The sequence below is a fragment of the Anoplophora glabripennis genome, unplaced genomic scaffold, assembly GCF_000390285.2.
Source record: "Anoplophora glabripennis isolate ALB-LARVAE unplaced genomic scaffold, Agla_2.0 scaffold119, whole genome shotgun sequence".
Taxonomy (NCBI): Eukaryota; Metazoa; Arthropoda; class Insecta; order Coleoptera; family Cerambycidae; genus Anoplophora; species Anoplophora glabripennis.
Genome location: NW_019416217.1, coordinates 1 through 14,961, shown reverse-complemented (window position 1 = coordinate 14,961; position 14,961 = coordinate 1). Strand labels below are relative to the sequence as shown.

The following is a 14,961-nucleotide window of genomic DNA, read 5'->3' as shown; positions in this document are numbered from 1 at the left end:
AGCACAGACTGGCCTATATATATTTTTCTATTTTACTTTATACATACAAGTAATGTTTACACACATATATATCCGGTGGCGCTGGCAGAGCACAGCGGGAACTTTCAAATTTGATATATATATATTTAACATCTTCAGTAACTAAAAATTATAATTCAGTAATATAATTTTTAATAAAACAGTAAATTTACAATTTGGGTGATGAGCTCGTACTAATTCCTTACTGGTCACTTCATCCCTAATTACATTTTAGATTTCTACTGCATGCAATATTTTTTCAGCTATGGGTTCTTCACTAGGTTCATCGCTCTCAGATTCTGAGCTATAATAAATATCATTTTTGAAGTCGATTTCATTTAAATTTTTGCCATGCAACTCGTGTCCTTTCCCATTTTCCAATAACAAGAACTTTTTCCACTTTTTCTGTCTGGTAAATATCCTGAGGCAATCTAAAAAATATATATATGTATATATAATGTGTTCCGTTTTTTCAGGTTAACACCTCTGGAAATGCGAGAACGTTGTGGACTTTCCGCAAGCCAATTTTTTTACCAATAGTACCTTGAAGGGAGGTTATATTCTACAAATCATTTTATTGATGTGACAAAAGGAAGTAGCATTAGCCATTTTTTATTAAAAATATAATATTACCAGGTTATTCAACATCCGTTCAAATACCCATATACCAAATTTCAACGACAAATGTCTAATGGGTGTTTTTTATGTGATGCCAAACTTCGAGAAATCAGACAAATAAAAAATTATAATAAGCAGGTCAAAGATTGCCATTAAAGTGAAAACAAATACCAATCGGACAAAGATAAAATATAGACACTAAAAATTTAATATTTTTAATTATTTTAATTAATTATTATTAATTAATTATAAAAATAATAACTTGTAATGGTTTATAAATACTAAGTTGTTAAACAAAAAAAATGCAAAACGTTAATCTAATTAAAGTTTTAGTTTTCCACCAAACGTCCTTCGAGTCGAACACTTTTTTGCAGTCCTCTTAAATTTAAAAATAATTTACATAGCCGTTGTGGAGTAATCTCTGCACAAGCTTGTCTTATGCAATTCATTAGGTCATCCAAATTCCTTGGTCTGTTTTTATAAACTTTTTGTTTTATAAACCCCCAAAAGTAAAAGTTCATAGTTCGAGAAAACTAAAATTTAATTAGATTGTTTTCCAATTTTTTGTTTAACTTAATATTTATAATTCATTACCTACATTTTTTGTACGTTAATTATTTTTACTATGGCCGCAATTAAAAGTGTCAAATTTATAGCGTTTGTATTTTTTTTTGTACTTTGTACATGTTTTCACTTTTATGGCAATCTTTGACCTGCTTATTATAATTTTCAGTTGTCTAATTTTTCGAAGTTTGGCACCACATAAAAAACACTCCATAGACATTTGTTGTTCAAATTTGGTATATGGGTATTTTGATGGGTGTTGAATAGCCTGGTAGTATTATCTTTTTGATAAAAAATCCTAATACCACATTCTCGAAAAACGACCCTTTTAAAAAATCGAAGTAGGCCAAGGCATTTTTACATCAATAAAATGATTAGTAGAATATAACCTCCTTTCAGGGTACTATTTGTAAAAAAAATTGGCTTGCGGAAAGTCCACAGTCTTCTCACATTTCCAGAGGTGTTAACCTGAAAACGGGACACACTGAATATGTATAAAAGCAATTAAAAATTTCAATACAAATTTTGAATTATACCTGTATAATTGGAAAAAAATATATAAATCCAATATCTACCTGTAAAATTATGTGTGTTTTTTTGGTATGCCCCATGAATGTGGCTATTTGCTCTATTTCATCATTTTCCAAAGTCATGATCTGAAGTGTAGTTGCAATATGCTTTCTGAATCTTGTATGTAGAGGTTTAGGTTCGGGATGTTTGGCACCGCAATTTGCGGCAAATTTTCTTATAACTTTTCCTCCAGCTATCCATCGATTTTCTGAACCTGGGTTGCGAACAAGTATTCATTTAACAATGGTACAACATGATCATTTTTTCTTAATTTTAGTAAATATTCTATATACTGCTGATTTTTTTTTTGGAAATAATATAGGCACAGATTTAGACCCCTTACTTCCGCTAACTACTCTTTTAAAGTTTTTACAAATAATTTTTTCCACAGGACTCAGCAAGTCAATAATATTTTCTTAACTTACAGTAATCTTTATTGTATGCTTCAATTTTTAAATATTGAACATCCTCAACGCGTTTTCTATTAAATATGACTGTTAAAACCAAAACACATTGAGTTAAAATCCTATAATTTTGTTTTATGTAAATGCCATCATTTAACATCATATAAGCATTATTAGCCTTATCATTAAGGAATTGATGAAATAATTGAATGTCACTGGTTAAAGGTAATTTCACTGGCTTTTCCCAATTATTTTCTTTTAAATTTTTCAATGCTAGGCTTGATATTTCACTGCACCAGTGGTTCGTGATCATTTTTTGTATGTCTTTAATCTTACTTCTTTTAGTTTCCTCATTATTCCATTTAATGTGGGGTATATTTCTTTTCTCTAGGACAAGTTTATATATGCCACATCACAAACGGTCTTCAAAGTGGTTCCCATATGCAAAGCCAATGATGGTGACTTAAAAGTTCTAGTGTTCTCATCATATCAACTAATTAACTTTGTAGCATACAGCTATTGTTGAAACAATTCAGGTTTTAACATGTCAAATAGTCCATTAATATTTGAGCAACTCTTAAGCGGGCCATTCACTAGGCGAACTCAGACACGACTTACGACTGCGACCAGACCCGGACCGATCCTTTCTGCTCCATACACTAACCGGGCAGTTGTGATATTATCAGTATTTCTCAGTTGACGACGAACCACTGCGACGCGTAGATATCATGCCGCCGTTATCACGAAAAATCGAAATTGCTGCAATTGTCGGAGCAGTAGTAATTTCTGCAGAGAGAAAAAAAAAAGAAACGAGTGTGGACAAAGGAATGGTTACGCAAAAGGAATCAGTATACTCATTTACGTTTGCTACAAGATATCCAATCATGTGGACCTCCCGATTTCGTAAACTATTTTCGAATGGATTATAATACATTTAATGAGTTACTTGACTTAGTAAAACCTTTAATTCAAAAACAAAATACTTTCATGAGAGATGGCGTTTCTGCAGAGCAACGTTAATGATGATATTGAGGTTTTTGGCAACGGGAAGAAGTTTTGAAGATTTAAAGTATAGCTGCGTTATATCTCCCCAATTACTTGGGAAAATAATTCCAGAAACGTGTGTTGCCATTTACAAAGTTTTAAGAAGAAAATATTTATGTAAGTAATAATTATTATCATAGTTATTGCTCCCCCATGCACTTTTATATACAGAGTATTCGTATACATAATGTCCCTCAATTATTTTTTTTTACATATTTCACAAATATGAATAATACGATAATAATGGTTTTAAGAAGCACTTTTGTTTTTACATCCTTTTCCATAGCATATAAAATGAAAAATTTTAAGGGACAAAGGAAGGGCAAACAAATTATAAACGAAATGCGCGTGTTTGTGTGTGAAGGTTTTCATTTTAATTTTCAAAAGAAAGGATCAAGAAAATTTGTTATCGAGATATTTATTTTGAACTTACCTACTTAAACATATTTTTCTGTAACATTAATAAAATACTAGTCATTTGACCGTTGAACTCTCAGAAATTCACTTAAAGTTTGCCTGTCTTTGTGAAGATGTGTATGATGATTGTGAAGCTGTGCATGATGACTGTTGTGGCTGCTGTGATGAAGAAATGTACTGGAGTGGTTGCTGCTGCTGCTGGGGAAGAGAGTACTGTGGTGCATGCTGTTGCTGTGGAGGAGGAATATGTTGTGTTGATTGATGTGGCCTGTATTGAAATTAGTTAGGATAATTCGTATGAGGTGGTATGTTTATTGTAGAAGTTTCGTGCAAATAATTCATTTTAGCATAAAATAATACATCCGATATTAACCTTTGTGCAATGAATTTCTGTCTGTCTTCTATGCCTTCTAGTTGCTGACCTACATTTTTTCCGTACAACATTTCTTGATTGTCTTCTTTCTCTATAGTATGTTGAGACTGTTCCAGGGCTTTCAATCCAGCGTCAATAAACTTTTCCTTTTTTTTAGCGAAGGAAATATTTGATGTTTGCTTGCGTTTCTGTGAGAAAGAAGTTTGAGGAGTCTGTGGGGGAGTTTCTGATGCCGAATCTTGTGTAGATTGATCATGCGTAACCTATAAACATATAATTTAATTTTCAGTTTCCCTCCAAGGTAGAAGAATAGGAAAGAATATCCAGGGATTTTAAAAATATGTGGCAGTTTGAAAATTGTTTAGGAGCTATGGACGGTAAGCATGTAGCAGTTAAACAGCCGCCAGGAAGTGGATCTTATTATTACAATTATAAAGGATTTTATAGTATTGTATTGTTCGCAATTGTTAACGCGAATTATGAATTTATTTACGTGTCTTCTGGAACTAACGGAAGAATATCAGATGGTGGTGTTATAAAGAATACTGATTTTTATTATTTATTTTTGTCAAATTCTTTAAAGATACCAAAACCAGTCAACATGCCGGGCGTTAATGGTAAACTGCCTTACATATTTATAGGAGATGAAGCATTTCCGTTAATGACAAATTTAATGAAGTTTAATATAGCCAATCATATAATACTAAGTATGGAGAACGAGTTTTTAATTATAGACTTTCCCGTGCCAGACGTGTAGTTGAAAATGTATTTGGCATCATGGCATATAGATTTAGAGTTTTGTTAACACCTATAGCGACAAATTTAAAAACAGTTGACCACATCGTGCTAGCTTGTGTTTTACATAACTTTTTAAGAAAGAAAAGTCCATCATATATTCAACACCACAATATTGATATAGAGGATCCTAAGACCGGAAAAATACAACAAGGCGATTGGCGAGGAGCAACAGAATTGATATCCTTGGCCGTTACTTCCCAAATATCACTTTATGTTAATGCTAAGGACGTACGCAACAAATATAAAAAATATTATAATAGTTTGGGTGCAGTTGATTTTCAACATAAATTTGTTTATTAATTTTTTTCTTGGCTTCGGATGTTTATGCATAATTAACAGTTATAATAATAAATAATATTTGAAAACATTTACCAGAGATTCAGTTTCATCATTTTTTAATGATGATACCGCTACTTCTTCTTGATCTAAAAGGAAACTTAATAGGTCAAAATACCAAAGTGTGCAATCTGGTACATCATCCGCTCCACTACCACTTTTTTTCGCTTCATTCATTCGACGAATCTGGCGACGAAATGAAGATTTCAGTGATGAAATTTTTTTTGTAACGAATTCTTTTGTAGCTTTGGGAAACACTTCCTTGCATTTTAACATCAAATTTTCATAAGCCGCATTTCTCCTTTGTTTGTTTCTGTACTCCTAGCTTTTTACGTCCCATAAACAACTGTTTTCTCTATAAATACTAATAAATTCTTCCCAAAATTCACGATTATCTTCGAACGACATTTTTAGAAAACGGTAAAGAGACTCCAGTCGCAGTCATTGTTGCAAACTGCCCACACATAATAAATCAGCACGCATCAGTCCGAGTCGTGTCTGAGTCCGTTCGTTGATTCTGCGGACCTGCGACCATAACGACATGTCGGTGCTATTACATTCACGATAGGATGGGTCGGCCGACTGGGTCCAACAGACTCGTCGTGTGAATGGCAGGCATTAAGCCCGGTACATACATACCATTTTACCTTACGTCTTGCCTGTTCAGTTAAAATGGATCAAGTAAAACATCATGTGTAGACCAACTGAATCGAAACGGACGACCGTCTAGAAAACTGATGGGCCGGGGCATTATTTCACCGATAAAACGATCGTCTTACCGTACAATTCCAGCGTGTAGACGTTTGTCCGTTTTAGCTGTTGTTTATTAACTCAGTTTCGTCAGTCATAATCTGTGTGTGAGTCTGTAAGTTTACTTTATTTTAATATGTCGGACTTACGTCAATGGTCTCATGACTTTTTTACGGAGTTTATTGAGTTATACCAAAGTTATTCTTGTCTATGGCAAGTTAAATCAAGCGGTTATAGTGATAGAGACAAAAAAAAATCAAGCATATGCGGTTTTGGTCAAGAAGTGCCAGGAGGTAGATCCCTCTGGCGACGAAAGATACTATAACTAAAAAAATTAACTCTTTTCATTCAGTTTATCGTAAAGAGTTGCAGAAAGTAAATAAATCAGCACGTTCTGGTGCGGGTGCAGATGCATCTTCTATATTTTCACGATCTAATACCTCAGGAGTTGTATAGCTTTGAGGGCACATTTTTCTCAAAAAGTTATGTAACACACAGCATGTAATAACTACTGTGTCAATGTTCTTTATATTTAAATTAATTGCAGTTGGAAAAATTCTAAATCGGGATGCCATTATGCCGAACGTATTTTCAATTACACGTCGACTTCTTGATAAACGATAATTAAAAATGCTTGTCTCTTTATTTAACTTATCCCTTGGGTAGGGTTTTAAAAAGTCACAACGTAATCCGAAAGCTTCATCACCTACAAAAACGTAAGGTAATATATTTTCACTGTTTGGCATTTTATTTGACTTAGGAATTTTCAGATTTCCCTGCACTAATTTCTCAAAAAAAGTTGTGTTAGCAATAACTCCTCCATCTGATATTCTGCCATTTGTGCCCACATCGCAGTAAACGAACTCACAATTTGCATTTGCAATTGCCATAAGTACAATCCTGTATGTTTTCTTAGTTATAATAATAGGAGCCACTTTGTGGAGGCGGTACAATTCTGATATGTTTTCCATCTATTGCACCTAGACAGTGAGGGAATTGCCACTTTTTTTCGAATCCACTGGCGATGTCAATCCATTCTTCTTCTGTCGTCGGGAACTAAAAATAGAAAAAGTAGAATAGTTTTTACAAATATGTCCATTAAACTATGTATTATTTTATGTTGCCTGTTTTCTATCAACAAACAATCAATTGTTTTTTTTTTTTTTCAGACAGAGAACGAACTACCTCAGGAAGAACGAGAAGAACATCCGTTGTCAGAATTATCACTCCCTCCTACTCCTACAACGGCAGGGGAGCCTTCAACGTTTTCAGGACCCGCATCATCTTCTTCCACTTCGCTGTCGTCCAGTGTAAAGAAACGCAAGCAACGCGAAAATAATGATAAAACTAGTGAAGTGTTGCAATTAGCTGGAGAACGATTAAAAAATCTTCGACAAGAAGATTCATTCGATGTGTTTGGAAAGCACATTGCAAATAAATTACGAGGTCTCACAGAAAAACAATATATTTACTCAAAAATTAATCAATGATGTAGTTTTTGAGGCAGAAATTGAAGCTTTGACCAAAGATTTCAAGGTGATAAATTGTGGACCGAGCAATACTTCCTCTAGAGAACAAACAGTTCAAATGTCAACAGGTTTTTCTCAACCATTTCTGGTAGGACCCAGTGGGGCTAATTTTTTTCAACAAAGGATGGCTGGGACATCCAACATAAGAACCGACACTGACTACCCGAATTATTCTGCTTCTAACACTATTGGTCACTATCTTAATACTTTTGACGGAAATTCGTCTTAACTTTGATGAATTAAAACATAGAATTACTTTTGTTTTCCACTTCTACCAATTATATTATGTTTTACGTTGTAAAATTTGATTATATCCTATTTTTTAAATATGTATCTTACTTACCTTTAAAAATTCCTTTTTAAGAACAGTGTAAATAGCTTCACAAGTTTCCGGTATAATACGACTTAGTCCTTGTTTTGATATAATGGTGCTGATTTCAAGATCTCTGTAACTTCTGCCTGTTGCTAAAAACCTTAAAGTAGCTGTTAACCTCTCATGGGGTGTAATTGCCTTCCTCATGTGCGTGTTCTCTTTTTTTATTTGTGGGCTTACTAACTGCAGCAAGTATGTATATGTTTCCATATCCATTCTTAAGTAATTACGCCAGTCTTCAGGTTCATGACGTAATTCACGAAGCAAATTTACATGGGAGAACCTCCCTCTTTTTAATAACCACTCTCTTGACCATCGTGAGCGCTGAACATTCCATTTCTTTCTTTTAAAATTCGCTAAACACACTGACATTATTGACAAAAGCAATACCTCATCCATGATCAACCGTTAAAACTGATTCAAAAACACATGTTGAAACTGTGTAGTGTATACGGTAGTTTTCAGACCGACTTAACTGACCCTTTTAACTGACACGCAAGACTTAAGGTAAAATGGTATGTATGTACCGGGCTTTACAAGCGATCAGTAAACGTCCAAGTTTCCTAAGTTTATTGGATACTACATTTACAATCTGCTGTCGTTTATGTTTTGATAAGAGCCACTCTCCGTATAGGCAAACCAATCGGTCATATTTAGCTGCAGCACTTATATCGTCAGGTCTCATTATAGGAAATATTTACTTCTTGACACGAGAAAATTTTAAAAATTAATTATTTTTTACATATATTAAAGCCATAGATGTTTGGGATTCTGCTAGACATTTCCTACCTGGATTATATATGTTATCAGGTCTGCTTTTGCAATTTTTCACATGTTTATAAAGTAGTTTTTTGTGTATTGTCCCAAACAATATGTGCAGACAAAATATTCAACATAACATTTTTTGAAGACTTGACTGGATTAATATTTTTTTCAGTTTTGAGGTGGAAATATCCTTGCTTTCTAAGAACTGATACTAAAGCCAGTGGTTTTCTACTAACAACCAACTCTGTATCTAAATGGTTTAAAGTAAAATATATCTGCATACCAAGATCAAAGATGTAGAAAGTGGTTGAGTTATATTTGTATTTTCTGATACCTCTAAATTATTAGAAATATCACATTCTAAACAATTTTCACCATTTCTATTGGTCAGATCTATATTACACACAGAATGATTGACTCTCTGAAAATATAATACCTATCAGTATATTGTACTAACATCTAATGTGATATAAAATAAACTTACATTTTCCACGAAAGAGATGCTGCTATTAGATTCATTACTAAATGAGCTTCTGCTATTCGATTCGTTACTAAATGAGCTTCACTATCAGAGGGCACATAATCAGACCTGGAACTAGTAAAACCTTGCGAACATTCTGAATTATCACTACTTCTAGCAACTACTGAATTATTTTCGTTTAAGGATATTTGAAGTATTTCCGGTGAATTCACTTTATCGGAACCAGGCTTTTTGAAATATCAAAATTCTGAAAACAAATCTGTGTAGTTATGAATTCAATATTTTTGTAAAAAATATAGTGTGATGGGTAATGAATATTAACTTAAAAAAAAAAGAAAATGAATGAATTTTCATAAATATTCCATAAAATACAGAATAAACAAAAAATAACAAAAAAAAACATCTTTCAGTAAACCGATGGAGGTAGGGGAGAGTCAAATATTTTATATTAAATTCTGGTCAGCAAATAACACATTTTATGAAAGATCTAAATTTATTTATGCTTAATGATGCCACTTCCGAAGAAAATTTATTGTAGATTCTATGTTATACCTAAAACCCCTTTCATAGAATGCAGTATTATGACATGGTGGCGAAAGCATACCTTTAGAACGAATATTTATAGCATGAACATCGCTTCGAAATGTAATCTTATTATATAGGTACGGAGGAGTGTTTGTCAACACAAGTTTATGAAAAAAGCAATGTAATTGAAAAAGTCTGCGGTTTGCCATGTTTAACCATTGTATATCTATAAGTTTATGTGAAACATGTTCAAATTTTCTTATACCATATACAAAGCGAATACATGAATTTTGTACGCATTGAATGCGATTTTTAGAAGTCAGGTCTAAACAAGGCCCATAGACGGGTGCACAGTAGTTGAAGTTGCTTAACACTAAAGTTTCGCATAGCATTTTCTTTGTATTATAGTCAATATAACTCCTATGAGGATACAGAAGTCTTAAAGCACTGTATGACCGTTGTATAAGTTTACTGACTTGCTTTCTGAACCTAAGTGAACGATCAAAAGTTAGTCCTAAATTTTTGACACTTTCAGATATTATTGGTGGTGAGCCCATTATTTCAAGTTGTATTCAATTTTCCAAATTAAAAACAGTACGCTTATGTCCAAATAAAATCGCAGTAGATTTAGTGGGATTCAAAACCAACTGGTGATTTTTAGAAGTATCGTAAATCCTTTGTAGGTCAGTATTAATTTTGACACTGGCAGATTCATAATCCGAGGAATTAAATGAATAATACAGTTGAATATCATCAGCATACATGTGAATAGAACAGTACTTGATAAATTTAACAAACTGGCTGGTATAAATACTAAGTAAACTAGGCCCTAAAATGGAACCCTGCGGAACACCAGAAGAAATTTGCCTAGGTTTAGATAATTTGTCCCATAACCTTACAACCTGTGTGCGATCCTGCAAGTATGATTGAATGAGTGAATTGGCTTCGTTTTGAAACCCACATGATTCAAGAATAGATAACAGTACTTAATAGTTAATAGTACTAAAATCTAGTAATACCATCGCAGTATTTTTCCTTTCATCCGCAGACTGAATCGATGGAAGAATATAATTAATTTTTAAGAAATTGCGAATTTAATTCTCCATTAGTTTTTCAGCAACTTTAGATAGACAGGGTAAAATGCTAATCGGCCTTAAATCCGATATTTGTTTTGGATCATTATTTTTAGGTATAGGAATCACGACCGCATTTTTCCATAATATAGGAAATCTGGAGTCCAGAAACATACTATTAACTATGTGTACTAAATACTTTAAAACATGGGGACAACACAATTTAATTAGATTTAAACTCAAGGTATCAGCACCAGGGGAAGATTTTTTCAAATTTATCAAAATTTTATGAATATCCGCAACTGTGACCAAACTAAAATTAAATAAATTCTCACATATTTTATTTTCTTTGTAATATCGAACTATATAATCAGGGGAAACATTTTGATGAGGAATATTATCTAAAAAAAATTATTGATTTCATCAGGATTTGAAAGGTGATAAGGTATTACAGGTTTTTTATTTATTACATCAAGTTTTCTTAATTCAGCCAAAAGTAATTTAGAATTTTTATTTTTGGAAATGTAATTGAAATACGATCGTTTTTCTGCACGCATAGCTTGATTTACCACATTTCTAATTTGTTTATAATAGACCCATTTAGTCTGACAAGGAGATTTTTTAAAAGCAGCCCGTGCCTTATTTCGTTGACTCATTAATAATTTGATATTATCAGTTAGAAGGTCTTTTAATATCTCATGAGCCGCGAAATGCGCGAAAGGCGTGGCGTATCCCCATAATTCTTCTAATAGGCACGTTGTGAAAACATTGATTCGGAACTAGACCATGTGCATCATTATAAGTAGACATGAACTAAGGCGCTCGGGCATTAATAAAGTCAACTGGCTTCGTTATATATATTTTTATTGTTTAAATTAAAATAATAAAGAATAGGGCATTTTATTATGATATTTGTAATCGGATCAAAGGCTTGTTTGCGCTAGAGCTCGAGAGAGACTGTGAATAATAGGTGTAATGTTTTTAGGACGTGGAATAATTTAGGCGACGGTCGGAATTATGTTTCTGCGCATATGAATGTCAAAGCTCATAAGATTTTAAAACATCTCCACCCATGGAGCCTTCTTCTTGGTGATGCGCACAGTTCTCAGAGGGATATGCTTGTTAAATACATTCAATAAACAGTTATTAAAAAACTCTACTTTAGTATCTACAGAAACAAGGTAACATAAATTATCCAGTGGCAAAGCTTGTATATCAGTATAAAACAAATTTTCATCGAAATTTTTGAAGTCCCGAAAAATATAATATCTCTGAGCAAATGTTGGTTTATCAGTGTTAATTTTACAGGAAACAAGTTCGTGATCTGAATTGATGTCCAAACCACCACTTGAGTTGCTTTAATATTGCTGCTTGCGCTGCAAATTATAACATCAAGAAGTGACGGATTACTGTTAGAAAAATGCGTAGCTTCGTTGATAATTTGTTGAAAACCAATTGATTCAAGCACAAACAAAAAATATTGTGTTCCAGATAACTCTGGCTTTAAAAAATTTATATTAATATCGTCAAGACAATAAATGTTTTCGCTGTACTGCATGAAAATAGATAATGATACTTCAAGTTCATCTGTAAATACTTTTACATTCATATTTGGGGGTCTATAACATACACCAAATACAAAAACATTGTTTTTGATAGTTACAGATATCCAAAGCTGTTCAATGTTGTCACTAGATTTGATAATTTTATATTTGTATCTGCTTTTTAAGTAAAAGGCCACACCACCCCCTCTACACAGCCTATCCTTCCGAATTATGGAATAGCCTTCAATATTTAATAAATTATCCACAACAGCATCATTAAGCCATGTTTCGCTGAGGGCAAAAACATCGTAGGTTGTAGACTTTGGCACAAGTGAGGGAACGTTTATATGGCCTAATTCTATATAATTCTGCGTCATTTAATTTTAATAACAGTATTTATCTATAGTTTACAAATTAACTTAAAACCAAAATTCAATAAAAAGAAGACAAAAAGTATTGTAATAAAGAAAAAATGAGATAATTACCAGAGGTAAAAATGTACATTTAAAGAAATGTGTACGGCATCAAAAAAACATATCAAAGGAAGGCCACAGTATCGGACTTGGCAGACTTTACAGGCACACCTGAATTCTCAGGAATATTACTATCGTCAATATCATTGAAGTCCCTGCATTTAATGATTTTGTTCCCCAATTTGTCATACACAACTCCATCATTAGTCCACACATTGCGATAATTGAATTTTTCACAAGCATACTTATAAATTTTGAAACGGCGATCAGTCAAATCTTCTTTGATGGCAATTCCAGTTGACCTTAAATTAGATTTGTTTTGAAATACTAATTTCTTTTGCTGGTAATTGTAAAATTTTAGATACACTGGTCTAGGCTTTTTATTATTCAGAGGATCCTATCAGAGGACATTATGCTGATGTATAGTCACACAGACGGATTTAGTTATTTTAGAATTAACTTGGCTTCTTCGCGAATATAACACCATAGAAAATATAGTACTAACGTAGAATGAAATGTCCCTAATATTGCCAATAAACCGCGAAACAGCGCCACGTAACGTTTTGCAAGCTTACTACTACTTAGCTCCTAATGAGTAGGCAACACTTTATACTTTGTGAACTGATTATAGCGCCATCTATCGTATGCAAACTACTTCTCACTTATATCCTCTGTATATTATTTAAAAAATTTTAAAAGTAAACCCTTATACAAATAGGAATATTCAAGTCAAGTGTCAATACTTTTGAGAACAGATTAAGTTAAACAGAAAATGTAGTGAAAAACTAATATTCAGTACTTTTCTAATTCACTTCTGCTTTGATAACGAAACTAGAGGTTTCAGAAACGTCATAGTGTTATTGTGATGTGTATTTGTTTTTCCAGTGCGTAACCAGACTTATACATGTAGATGTATGTCTCTGGCATCTCACTATTAGGCAAAAGTTTTATTTTTATTAAAAGTCTTTAGTATTGACACTTGACTGTCCCTATAGGTACAAGGGTTTATTTTTCCAAATTTTTTTTTCTTCAAACTGGCAAAATATCCAAATTATAACAAACATTTATAATGCCATAAATAAATACAGACAGTTTCTTCTTGTTTATTATTTTATTATATTATAGTATTTTTCAAATTTTGACATTTGCCAAGATACTTAGTAAATGGTTTTGATAAGGAAATAAAACATTTTTAATAATTTTAAGTTTATTTTGTATCTACAAGAAATCCTAATTGATTTATACAGAATGTTGCTATGCATGTACTATTAAAACAATTTCTTGTTATGTATTTAATTGTAACTAAAAACGACAACAATTTAATTTATTTGCTTCATAAACTTGATAAGTTGGCAAGTAAGCTGTAAAAATATAAAAATTATGCATGAACTGTTATAATAGTCTCACTTTCCGGAGAGTATAACCGAATATTTGTACAATATTGGGTTAAATTCAATAGTTCATATAGTTTGGAACTTTCAAACCTTAATATTAACAGTATATTTTCTATGTCTCAAACTGAATAAAGAAAGCAATTCACCACCATTAAAAATTTTGTAAGCATCCAAGTATCAAAGGTTTCATAAAATATTAGTTGGAGTTTATCATCATACACATAATTATTTTTATCTAGATTTAACTTAAATAATATGTAATTACATGCACATTTTATGTGGACTGTTTCTAATCGATTAATACAAGTAACATGAGTATGAGTTCCACATAATGTTGATAAAGATATGGGTTTGGTTTTTAATAAAACTATATGTATAGCTTAAAACTTACACATCGTATTCCCAGTATAATATAATAACAAATAGAAAACTCTTAAGCACTAAATAATTATAAACACAATTCTTGCAATACTATAATTTACAATTTTCAGAGGATAACCTAAGAAACCGAAGATAACGAAAGCCAAACTTCAAATACGTGCAAAGTCCAAACTGCATGACCAACCAACCCAAAATGACAGGGTTAGCATTCTCTGCGCCATCTTTTATTTTGGAAGCTAACTAACATGTGACGCCGCCATGACAGTTTCATTATTCATATGTTAGATTTAATTCTACGTTAGTACTATATTTTCTATGATATAACACTGACAGCCGTACACACCTCAAGTACGTCTACTCAGTTCGACGTCCCATTTGCCAATGCAAATTGTGTAATTGTGAAAACAATTGCGAGTTTATAAAGATTCAGGCCTCATACTTTTTTTTAATTGATTATACTGGAAATTTTCTTACAATAAAGCCGCCTACGGTCAGTGAGCGATAATATGTTATAGCTAACATATTACAAAT

General features: G+C 32.5%; 1 pseudogene; it reads right to left on the bottom strand.

Moving 5' to 3' along the window:
- Nucleotides 1-249: 249 nt before the first annotated feature.
- On the bottom strand, nucleotides 250-8,010 carry LOC111693188 (annotated as a pseudogene).
- Nucleotides 8,011-14,961: the final 6,951 nt, after the last annotated feature.